Genomic DNA, 12,441 nt, shown 5'->3' with positions numbered 1-12,441 from the left:
GAGAGAGAGAGAGAGAGAGAGAGAGAGAGAGAGAGAGAGAGAGAATGAGTTCAGGGAACTTTCTAGAAGGCCCCATGTCTTAGCTTACAGACTGTCACTGCTCCACCAGCAGACAGATTCATAGCACAACCATCTTAAGAATGTTGCTTCTTCATTCTCAGAGCCTTAAATTTCTTGTGTGAAAAGTGGGGTCTAGGAGGCTCTGTAGGAAAGGTTACTGGTGGAGTGATTGACACATAATAGTTGGTACATTAGTGAGGACATCCGGCAGCCTCTCCTTCCCAGGAATGAGGCTTGGGACTGACCCCTGGGGAGGACTGTGACACCCAGGCTCAGAGATCCTCATTTCTAGATGAGAGCTGGCCACACGCAAGGGGCTTTCCATGGGACTTCTCGGTTCACCCAGGGTGATCCGCATGCTCTGGGGTTGGATTAGTGGGTAAAAATGCTAGCCATGCAAACCTGATAACCTGAGTTTATTTCTCAGAACACCCTCTCACCCCACCCCCCCACCCCACCCCCACCCCACCCCCAAAAGGATCCAGGCTCAGCAGAACTCATCTGTAATCCTGGCACTCTTCCAGCGAATGGAGAATGGAGACAGGAGAATCAGTCAAAAGCTTGCAGGCCAGCGAATGTGGGACACTGGGTAACAGAAGATGGATCTGGCCTCAATACGGTAAGAACTGTGTCCTGAAAGCTGCCCTTAGATCTCCACATGCTTATGGTAGAATGTGCACGCCCACCCACACATAGATAACTAATGAAAAAAAAAAGAAAAACCAAAACAGAAGCCCATGATCTTTCAAAATTCCTAGCACTTCCCATAGCCAGAAGTTGGAAGGGGGTCATTGCCTGGATGGTCTTGCTCATTTGCAGCCCCTGTCCAGCCCCTGCTGTCCCTTGGGCCCCGACCTTGACATCCACAGACCCTGACTCCTTTCTGCCTTCTTTTTTTTTTTTTTTTTTTTTTGAGACAGGTTTTCTGTCTGTAATAACCCTGGATGTCCTGGACTCTTGTAGATCAGGCTGGCCTTGAACACACAGACAGAGATCCGCCTGCTTCTGCCTCCGGAGTGCTGGGATTAAAGGTGTGAACCACCACTCCTGGTTGTCCCCTTTCTGCTTTCTTGTTTATGAAGTGAGGCTTCCATTCTGAGGATTTCATGCCATGGGCTGGGGACAGTGGTCATCGTGCCTGGTACAAAGCGAGTCAGAGTTGTTAGTGGATTGGCCTGTGGGAAGGAAGAACACTTTCAAGAAATTTCCCAGGATCCAAGCAAGTGAATCCATTTGGCAGATATTTCTTGAGCACCTACTATGTACAGGGAGCAGAGGAGGAAAAAGAGAAAAGTTTCAGTCTGATAAGGCCCCAGAGTGGACAGACTGTCAAACTAGGGTCTATGTTACACACAGACAGCTAGTGGCACCTTAAAGAAATCATCGTGAGGCTTGCCTTGTTTATTTATTTACTCTGAGGGCACAGAGAGGGTGCCAGCTTATGCAAGTAGGACAAGAAAGCCAAGGCAATAGTTTAACACCAGTAATGAAATCCCGCAGTGGCCTACAACTCGGAGGCAAACTTCCTGCAGGGGGGCATGCTATTAAGTCTGTAGGAAATGACAACCCTCCGGCGTGCACAAACTTCCCCTTCCTCCAGGAAGCCCATCTGTGTTTTTATTGTGCTCTTGGGCTTCTGTCTGTACCAGAACCACTCATTTCTCACAGGAAGGCTGGCCTGCCGGGTGTGTCCTTCTAGTAGAGGGATTAATAGGAGGTGAGCATGAATGGTGTGAGCCTGGGATCCCAGCACCTGAGAGTCCGAGGCAGAAAGATCGCAAGTTCCAGGATAGCCTGCTGTACTTGGCAAGTCCCAGGCAGTAGCTAGATTCTTCCTGTAAGGAACCAAAAACCACCCCAAAGGACACAGAAGAATGACTGTATAAAGGCCCGGGAAGGAAGCAAGCCCTGGAGAGAGACCTCAGAAGGAACCAATACCCACCTTCCTTTTAGCTCAGACGTCCAGCTTGCACAAGTGTGAAAAAAGAATTCCCGGGCTTGGGGAGATGATCTGTTCAGTAAGGTGTTTGCTGCACAGACCTAGAGAGAGCCTGTGTTGAGACCCACAGCACCCACATGATGGCACACATGAGAACCCAACACTGGGTGAGGGGTGGGGGGTAGGGGCAGGGAGGATCCCAGGGGCTGTTAGCCAAACAACTAGCCACTTGTTGGCTAGGGGAAGTGGTTAGCTCCAGGGTTCAGTGAGAGACCCTATCTCAGAAACACTAAAGGAAGAGAAACCTCTGGCCTCTGCCTGTACACACATGAATACATGTGCATGCACACTCATGCATACATGTGCTCTTTCTTTCTCTCTTTTCCTGTTTACAGGAAACAGTCCGATGGCATGTTGTAATGGTACCTCTAGAAAGTGCACGTGGACATTAGGGAGCCCCAGAAAACAATGTAAATGTAAGAGGGTCCTCCTGAAGGAGTTTGGCTCTGGTAGATCGTTGGTTTTTTCATCTGACCCCCTCACAAGGCACAACATGGTCCCTGCAGAGCGGCAGGCAGGTTTGAGGCAGCCTGGCCCTCAGGGAGCTGCCTGTGCAGGGCTGAGATGCATGCATAGCTCGCTGCCTCAGTTTCTACCCCCACGAAATGAAAATAAGAACCTTCGAGACTGCCTTCCTGTAGAGTTAAGACTAGAAATCACTTAGTTACAGAAATACAAAATGGTTTTTAAAAATCTTTTATTAAGGTATAATTTTCTTTCTTTCATTCATTTCTTTAAAAGAAAAATTTTGAGATAGGCTTTTATTTATTCCTGGTTGACCTAAAACTTAAGTAGTTGAGGATGACCTTGAACTTCTGACCCTCTGGCCTCTACCTCGGAGTTTTGGGATCACAGGAATGTATCGCCACCATGCCTGCTTTCTCAGTGTTGCGTATTGAACTCAGAGTCTTTTGCTTGGTAAGTGTGATTTACTGACACCCATGGAGTCCTTTTTTTTGAACTATAATTTGTATAAGATAAAATGTATCCACTAGTAGTTTGGCTAATTCCGATGAAAATATCTGAACTGGAGAACTTCCGTAATCATTAATGTTTTCATTAACCTTTCCTGGCACCCACTCCTCCCTGCTCCTATCTCCACTGCCTCTCAACACATCCCTGAGAAGTCAGTTTCCCTCCCTCCTCCAGTCTGGGACAATCACCAGCCCATCCTATCTTTATGGAAGGGGTTGTCCTCTAAAGTTCTCTCAGTGTGACTGTAACCCCAGCACGAGGTGGCAGAGACAGGCAGATCCGAGAGGTGCAGAGCAGGAGATGGATTGCTGGCCAGCCAGTGTTGTCAAATCATAAAACCCTTGTGTGTGCATGTTTGCTTGCGTATGCGTGTGCGCATGTGTGCATGCAAGTGTGTATGTATGCGTTTGTGTGTGTGTGTGTGTGTGTGTGTGTGTGTGTGTGTGTAGCACAAGGGATTAAGGCCAGGGCAAGGTTCACACCAGTCACCATTGCTGTCACTGTCAGCCCTCCAGTTTCACCAAGCTGCCCAGGCTGGTTTGATCTGGCTCTGTCACTTGGACAGATTTTGAATCTGTGATCTTGCCTGAGTTTCTCAAGGATTGGGCACGATAGACTTGTGTCACCTGACCCTCCTTAGATGAGTTGAGTTTCAGACATGGAATTATCCAGTTTGGGGACTTTGTCTCTACCCACCTTCCCTTAGAACCATATAATGTTCCTATAGATAATTCTGCAGTTCGTCCACGATGTATTGGTTGTGAGTTGTGTCTCTGAACAGCATCTTGTGTTGTCTTCTGGATATACCATAGTCCCTTTGTCCTCTCCTCAAGTGATAGGGGTTTAGACTGCTCCTACTTAGGCTGTCACGAGAGACACTTGTGAGTAAGGTTCCAAAACGAACAGGTGCACAAGGTCCACTCTCTGTGTGAGCGCCGGGGAGTAGAAGGACTGTGTTGTGTGGTGAGTATGTGTTCACCTTTATAGGAAATTGCCACACCGTCCTCCAAGGCCACTCTATTTCCATTCCCTCTGGAAGTGTGTGTTCCAGTTGTCTGACCTGCTCACCAGTGTGTACCATTCTTAAGCTGCAGACACACTAACAGAAGACTCTCTCTCTTCTCTCTCTGTGTCTGTCTGCCTCTCTCTCTCTCCCTCTGCCTCTCTCTCTCCCTTTCCCTCTGTCTCTGTGTGTGTGTGTATTTCTATATCTCTCTCCTTCCCTCATTATGACATCATTGAAATAAAACTGAGAAGAAATTAATGACATACGTCGTCAGCTCCCATATTGTGAGTTTTACTCCAATGGCCAACTGCAGATGAGAAATGTTTGGGGAGGGCCTAGAAAGATGGCTCCATGGTTAAGAGCATGTAGGGCTCTTCCTGAGGACCTGAGTTTAGTTCCCAGCACCCATGTCAAGCAGCTCACAGCTGTCTCTTAAATCCAGATCTAGAAGATCCAGCGCCCTCTTCTGGCCTCTACAGGCAACTGTACTCAAGTGCACATACCCACAAAAACACACACACACACACATCTATACTTATAATTACAAACAAAACAAAATATTTGGGGAAATTTTTTGTGTGTGCTGAACACATGCATATATTCTCATTTTTATCCCCTTCTATTTTTTTCTTCTTCTTGGCAGTGCTGGGGATTGAATCCAGGGCCTCGTGCATACTAGGCAAGCACTCTACCACTGAGCTACACCTCCAGTCAGCAGATTTTCTTATCCTGTTATTAGTCCCTAAAATAACTATTTATGAGGCAGGAAAAATAGCCTAGGGGATAAAATGATGGCTGGACAACCTTGAGGACACACATTCAGATCCCTAGAACCCACATAAAAGCCAGGCATGGCAGTGCATGCTTGCAGCACCAGTGCTGTGGGAGTGGATGATGGAGGCAGGTCCTGGAACCTCACTGGCCAGCTAGTCTCCCAGTACAGCAATCTCCAGGCTAAATGGGAGACCTTGTTTCAAAAATTAGATGGAGTGTAATAGAGAAATATACCTCTGACACCTACTTGCACAGATGCACAGATGAGTTCATCTGTACACACAAGTATATACATGTATATATGTATATTGACATATACACACAAAGTCATTTACATTATACATGATCTAAAGGTGATTCATTAAATTATTTATTTTTAGATTTTTGAGGTAGAGCCTCGCTATGTAGCTGAGGCTGTCTGGGACGGACTGTGAGCTTCCTCTGCTTCCTGAGTGTGAGGCTTGTGGACATGCACCACCATGCCCAGCTTCTAGAGCAGATTTAAAGGGGTTTTCAGATAATGGCGAGATGCTTGTGTGCAGATTGCATGAAGCACTAAGCCATTTTATGTAAGTGTAGTGAACTTGAGTGCCTACAGGGTTTGGTATCGGCAGTGGGTCTTGCTATCCACCCAAGGGATAGAATTTCTCTTGGAAAAGTGTCTAGGGATGAAATGGGCAGGTTATTGTCATTTCAAGAAAGTTTCTGGGCTGGGGATGTTACTTAGCAGTGCTTTGCATGTGTGCCCTGGGGACCTCTAGAGGAACAGAGAGGGGAAGGAAGAAGCTGATGAAGAGGAGGGAGAGGAGGAGGGAAAAGAGGAGGGAGAAGAAGAGGAGGGAGAGGAGGGAAAAAAGAAGAAGGGAGAGGAGGAGGGAGAAGAGGAAGAGGGAGAAGAAGAGGAGGGAGAGGAGGAGGAGGGAGAAGAGGAGAGAGAAGAAGAGGAAGGAGAGGAGGAGGAGGGAGAAGAGGAGAGAAAAGAAGAGGGGGAATAAGAAGAGGAAGAGGAGGAGGAAGAGGAGGAGGATTGTCAAACAATTCTTAGCACTTTCCCTATGTGCTAATTTAGTATTGATGCCTCTCTTTGGTGAAGTGCTTATTTGAATACTTTGTTCATTTTTAATGTTCTTCCTCCCCCACCTCTTTGCCTCTCCTCTTCCCCTCCTTTCGTCTCTCCATGCTGGATTGAATCCAGGCATCAAGCATGTGAAGAAAATGCCCTTCTATCCAGCCACACACCAAGCTCTCCCATTCTCATGGGAGGAGACTCCTGGAGTCTAATGTGCTGGCGATTTTCCCTAATATATTTTCTGTGCTTTCCATGTTGTATCAAGGACTGTGTCAATACCTGATCATGAGGATGTTCTCTGGTGTGTGCATTTGTCTTAAAGATTTATCTTATTGGTTATGTGTGTGTGTGTGTGTGTGTGTGTGTGTGTGCATGTGTGTGTATGTATGAACAACTCTGCTGGAACTGATGTTACAGGTGACCATGAAGCACTTGATATGGATGTTGGGACCCAAACCCAGGGCCTCTGCAACAACTATTTCTTGCTTTCTTTTTTCCACTTTTTTATGTGTATGATATTTTGCCTTCATGAAATGTCTCTGCACCATGTGTGTCTAGTACCCATGTAGCCAGTAGGGGGCATTGGATGCCCTGGGACTAGAGTTACAGCTTCCATGTGGGTGCTGGGACTCAAACCTGGGACTTCTATAAGAACAACCGGTGTTCTTAAACACTGGGCCATTTCTCCAGCCCGTTTTTGGTTTTGTTTAGTTTTGAGACAGGGTGTCATGTATCCCAGACTGGCCATGAGCTCTTTATCCTTGAGCCCCCAACCCCTAAGGACTGACTTACAGATGTGTGTTGCCATACCCAGCCCGTTTTCCTTTAGAAATTCCCTAAACTCAAATCTTACATGTAGGCCCACCCATCATTTAAAACAATTTTCCTTACCATATAGAAAATGCATGTAACTCCCATGATAATCTTGTCAGCTGTGCGGCATCCTGGCCTTCAGCATATTCACTGTATTGCTCAACTGTCCCTGCCATCCGCCCACAGAACTTTCCATCTTGCAAAACTGAAACTCTGCTCTCAGGGAGAGCATCGAGAGCTCCTGCTCCCCTCCCAGCCCCTGGAAACCATTTCTCTCCTCTGACTTCTGTGAATTTGAACCTCACGGAAGCTGGACTCTACAGTGTGTGTCTCTATGATTGGCAGCTCGGGTATTTCATTATGAGATTAATGGCCTTATTGTTTGTTCATGTGGGGAGACGTGTTGGGACTTCCTTCCTTGAGGCCAGCCAAGCGGAGTGATCTATCCTCAAAGGCAGTGTATGTATGAGTGCATCTAGAGCTCTTTCAAGCATATAACTCAGTATTATTTTTTTGAGATAAGATCTCAAATGGCCCAGATTGGCCTCAAACTGAACAAGTAGGAGAGGATGACCCGAGCTTCTGATCCTCCTGTCTCCACCTCTTAAGTACTAAGATCTCATTACCGGTGGTTGTGAGCCACCATGTGGTTGCTGGGATTTGAACTCAGGACCTTCAGAAGAGCAGTCAGAGCTCTAACCTGCTGAGCCATCTCACCAGCCCCTGTCTCCACCTCTTAAGTACTAAGATCTCAGCTGTGTACTGCTGTCCTTCCCTTGTGGAAACTGAACTTGGGGCTTCCAGCATGTGCTCTACCACGGAGCTGCATTTCCAGCCTTTAACTCAATTTCCTTTTTTGTTTTCTAAGCAGGGACTCATGTAGCCCAGGCTGGCCTCAAACCCTCAGTCCTCTACCTCTACTTCTCAAGTGTTTGGGGTTGTACATGTGTGGCTACTATGCCTGACTTCAACTCTTTTACAATCACATTTGTGTAACCGTGACCACAATCTAGCTTTCCAGGCCCTTGGTGAAACTCTACCGATGATTGTCACTCCCTGAGCGGCTTCATCACACACTCCCTCCTCTCAGCTGGCTAGCTAACCTATTTTCTATCTCTGTTGCTTGTCCCAGATCTGCATGTAAATGAATCACATAACAGTGGTTGGTGTTAAGCGAAGGAGCACACACAGCCTTGAGTGACTGCTTCCCCTTCATGTATGTATGTATGTATGTATGTATGTGTGTGTATGTGTATGTATGTATGTATGTATGTATGTATATGTGTGTATGCATGCAGGTATGTAAGTACATATTCTTATGTGTATGTATATGTATGTATGTATATATGTATACACATGTATATGTATACACATGTGTATGTATACAAGTATTTATTTATGCAAGTGTGTACACAGGTATGTGTGCATGTATGTGTTCTTGTATGTATGTATACACATGTATACACACATGCATATTTATGCAAGTGTGTGTGTGCAGGTATGTATGTGTATGCATGTGTGTATGCATGTGTGTATGCATGTGTGTATGCAGGTATGTGTGTGTATTTGTACATGTGTATATGCAGGTATGTGTGTGTATTTGTACATGTGTGTATGCAGGTATGCATTTGCATGTATTTATGTATGCAGGTGTGGGGGGGGCTTAAGGGTCCACATTATGTTCTCCCCATTCTCTCTCTACTTACTTTTCAGGAGAAGTCTCTCAGTGCGCCCCACACTTAGCTAGACTCACTGACCGGGGAGACCCACAGATCCTCCTGTCAGTCCTTTCTGGGCTGGAGTTACAGGCATGCACCACTGTGACATGTGGCAGGGTCTAACTCGGGTCTTCATGCTTGTGTGGAAATCAGCTACCAGCAGAGCCCTAGGATTGCAGCCTCTGTGTTGCTTTCAGTGATCGGCTAATATGTGCTCACGTAGCTAGTCCACCTTTCACATATCCCCTGGCCCATCAGCGGGGTGCCTTCCTCATTCTTGGTTGTATTGCACAGTGTGACTGTGAACAGTGTACACATCCCATGGATACCTGGTTTTGTGTCTTTGGATGTAGATCCCAAGTTGTAACTTCTGTTTCATATGGAAAACTCCACACCTAATGCTTTGAGGAAGGGCCAGACTATTTTCCAAAGCCACGAGAGGGTTCCCGGGTGTGGAATTCTACCATCTCTTTTCATGTGAGTTGTCCTAGTGGGTGTGAGGTGTTTTCTAATGGTGGCTTTGATTTGTATTTCTCTAGTGACTAACAGTGTTAAACACCTTTCCATGTGTTTGTTGGTCATTGCTTTATCTCATGTAAAGAAACCACTCTTCAAGGTCCTTGTCATTTTGAAATCAGATTGATTTCACCCACCCTGTGGGTTACCTTTTTACTTTTTTTTTTTTTTTTTTTTTTTTTTTTTTTTTTGGATAGTATGGTTTGCAGCACAGGGTTTTAAATTCTAGTTTTAATGTCTCTTGTGTTATTGTTACACAATTTAAGAAGCCAGTACTTAATCCAAATACCACAGAGATTTACTCCCACACTTTCTTCTAAGATGTTTTTTCCCCCATTTTTGTTTTGTTTGCTTGTTTGACTCAGTCTCTTGCTATGCAGCCCAGGCTAGCTTACACTCATTGGTGAGTTTCCTGCCTTCGCTTCCCCAGTGCTGGGATCACAACCACACACCACCACACCTGGATGTTTTCTTTTTTTTTTTTTTTTTGGGTTTTTCGAGACAGGGTTTCTCTGTATAGCCCTGGCTGTCCTGGAACTCACTCTGTAGACCAGGCTGGCCTCGAACTCAGAAATCCGCCTGCCTCTGCCTCCCAAGTGCTGGGATTAAAGGCGTGCGCCACCACCGCCCGGCTGCCTGGATGTTTTCTAAAGCCTTATCCTTTACATGTAAGTTTCTGATTCATTTTGAGCTAACCTTGAGAGAGAGAGAGAGAGAGAGAGAGAGAGAGAGAGAGGGGTTTTTTTTTGTCTTTAATTACATGTATGTGTGTGTGGGTATCTGTATGTGGCTATATACACCTGAGTGTAGTGCCCACAGAGGCCAGAAGAGGGCGCTTGACGGATGCCTTGGAGCTGGAGCTACATGCAGTTGTAAATGAATTTCTGACCCTCCTGTCTCCATCTCTCAAGTATCAAGATTGCAGATGGGAGCCAGCATCCTCAGGTTCATGCAAGCTGGGCAAACACTCTAGCAAATGAGCTGTGTCTCCAGTCCTTCACTCAATTTTCTTTTTGTTTTCTGAGCAGAGCCTCGTGTAGCCCGGCCTGGCCTCAAACCCTTTGATCTTCCTACCTCTATTTCCCAAGTGTTTGGGATGGGTTTGTATGCCACCAAGCCCAGCTTCAATTCGTAAAAATTCACATTTCTGTAACCGTGACTATGATCTAGTTTTATACACCCCAAATGACTTAGTAGACTCAGGTGCAGACACTCAGTTTTTATGCCCCCACAAGAGCCTCAAGCACTCTTTACTGCTGAGCCGTGTCTCCAGCCCCCATTTTGAGCTAGCTTTTGTGGGTGGCAAGGAGAAGGGGTTCAGGCTCATTCTTTTGAATGTAGCTATCCCAGGTATCCCCTGTAGACATGTTAAAAAGGCTGCTTTCTCATTATTTATTGTATTAATGTGCTTGAGTTTTCAGGATACACGTTTTTCATTTCTTTTTTTTTTTTAAAGATTTATTTATTTATTTTATGTGTATGAGCACACTGTAGCTGTACAGATGGCCGTGAGCCATCATATGGCTGCTGGGAATTGAACTCAAGACCTCTGCTCTCTCCGGCCCGCTCACTCTGCCCCACTCGCTTGCTCCAGCCCCGCTCACTCAGGCCCCCTGCTCTCTCCTGGGCTCCCCACCTCCTTGCTCCAGCATAATTCACTGTAGCTGTCTTCAGACACAGCAGAAGAGGGCGTCAGATCTCATCACGGATGGTTGTGAGCCACCATGTGGTTGCTGGGATCCGAACTCAGGACCTTCGGAAGAGCAGTCAGTGCTCTTACCCGCTGAGCCATCTCGCCAGTCCCCATATTTTCCATTTCTTTATCAGCTTCATCCATATATCTTTGGGGTATTTTTATAAATGTTCTTTTAGGGTTTTGGTTTTTAAACACGCATTTCCAGCATGTAGAAATAACAAGTGTAGGCTCAGTGGTTGTGAGCACTGACTGTCCTTCCAGAGGTCCTGAGTTCTATTCCCAGCAATCACATGGTGGCTCACAGCCATCTGCAGTGGGATCAAATGCCCTCTTCGGTGTGTCTGAAGACAGAGACAGCATACTCAGATACATATAATTTAAAGAAAAGAATTTACAACTATTATTATTTTGGATTTTTTTATTCTACTCTGCAACCTGGCTGAACTCAGTGTCTGAATTCATTGTGTGTAGATTCTACAGGGTTGCTGTTGTTGTTTATGACTTTTTTTTGAGACACAGTCTCTTACATTCCCTGGCTGTTTGAGAAGTCAGTGCCAGGCTAGCCTGGTCCCAAACCTTCGGCCTTCCTTCTGTTTTCCCTTCCTTAGCCCTGAGATCATAGTGTGAGACACCACTTCTTCTAAAATGTTAAATAGTGATCTCATTGCTTGAGCACAGAGGTGAGTGTGTACAACTGGGACAAAGCTGCGGGTGATTCATCTCCCTGAGGATGGGGGAGGACTCAAGTGATACTGGGTCAATGGATGGGTCATCTCTCTATCAGAACCATCCAGAACTTAGTGCCCTCATCCTAATGGTAGGAGTTCCTCCGACTGGCGAAAGCTTTTTTGCTTTGCTTTTCAGACGTGGTCTCACTATGTAGCTCTGGCTGACTTTAAACCCGTGATCCTCCTGTCTCTGCTGCCTGAATGCTGGGACTTCAGACAGACACCACTCATTATGCCTGGCCAGATCTAGGCTTCTTTAATTACCACACAATGCATACTGTATTGTGTCCTGTGAGTCCTTTGAGGTCACACTGGTTGGGGATGGAGCTGGACCCTTCTTAGCCAGTTTATAGACATGTTCCTCTTGTCATCAGAGGTCAATTTCAGCTGAGTGAAGACACTATCCTGACAGGGCCTGACCTTAAGCATGTGACTGGCAGCAGCAAAGGTCAGGCAAGAATCCTCATGGGGCTATCACTCTGATGCTAATAAAAGCATTCTTTTGTTGTTGGTGATGGTGATGGCTTATTTTTTTGAGACAGTTTCTCCCTATGTAGCCCAAGCTGACCTCAGACTCTTGGGAGATCTGCCTGCTTTTGCCTTCTGAGCACTGAGATTGGACACATGTGTCACTGGGTTCAGGGACAGTTGCATCCTTTGGGGCCTTGTTTTCTCTCTCTCTCTCTCTCTCTCTCTCTCTCTCTCTCTCTCTCTCTCTCTCTCTTTCTCTCTCTCTCTCTCCCTCCCTCCCTCCCTCCCTCTCTCTCTTTTTCTCCCTCTCCTACTCTCTCTCTTTCTCTTTCTCACTTTATATCTCTCCTCCTCTCCCCTCTCTCATTCTCTCTCCTCCTTTCCCCCTCTCTCATTTTCTCTCTCATTCTCTCCTTCCCTCTCTTCTCTTTCCCTTTCTCTCATTTACTTTTCAGCCTCAAGTTGAAAAGACTTGCCTGTGGACTATAGTTCAAGTCAAACTTAGGTCTCGATTTTCTAACTTATTTATTGATTTATTTGCCAGGAATGAATCTGGACTTTGCTACATGGTGTTTCTTGGTTGGTTTGATTACATCCGAGATATCATATGCTTCCC

The 12,441-nt window shown here is 46.0% G+C and overlaps 1 non-coding gene across 1 annotated transcript; it reads right to left on the bottom strand.

Annotated features, from left to right (window-relative positions):
- Window positions 1-4,677: 4,677 nt before the first annotated feature.
- Window positions 4,678-4,749, bottom strand: Trnat-agu. Its single transcript has one exon. It is a non-coding gene; the product is annotated as a tRNA-Thr (tRNA).
- Between the last annotated feature and the right edge of the window lie 7,692 nt (window positions 4,750-12,441).

The sequence above is a fragment of the Mastomys coucha genome, unplaced genomic scaffold (genome assembly GCF_008632895.1).
Source record: "Mastomys coucha isolate ucsf_1 unplaced genomic scaffold, UCSF_Mcou_1 pScaffold18, whole genome shotgun sequence".
Classification (NCBI taxonomy): Eukaryota; Metazoa; Chordata; class Mammalia; order Rodentia; family Muridae; genus Mastomys; species Mastomys coucha.
Note: the sequence above shows the minus strand (reverse complement) of the source record. Positions and strands in the feature narration are given on the sequence as shown.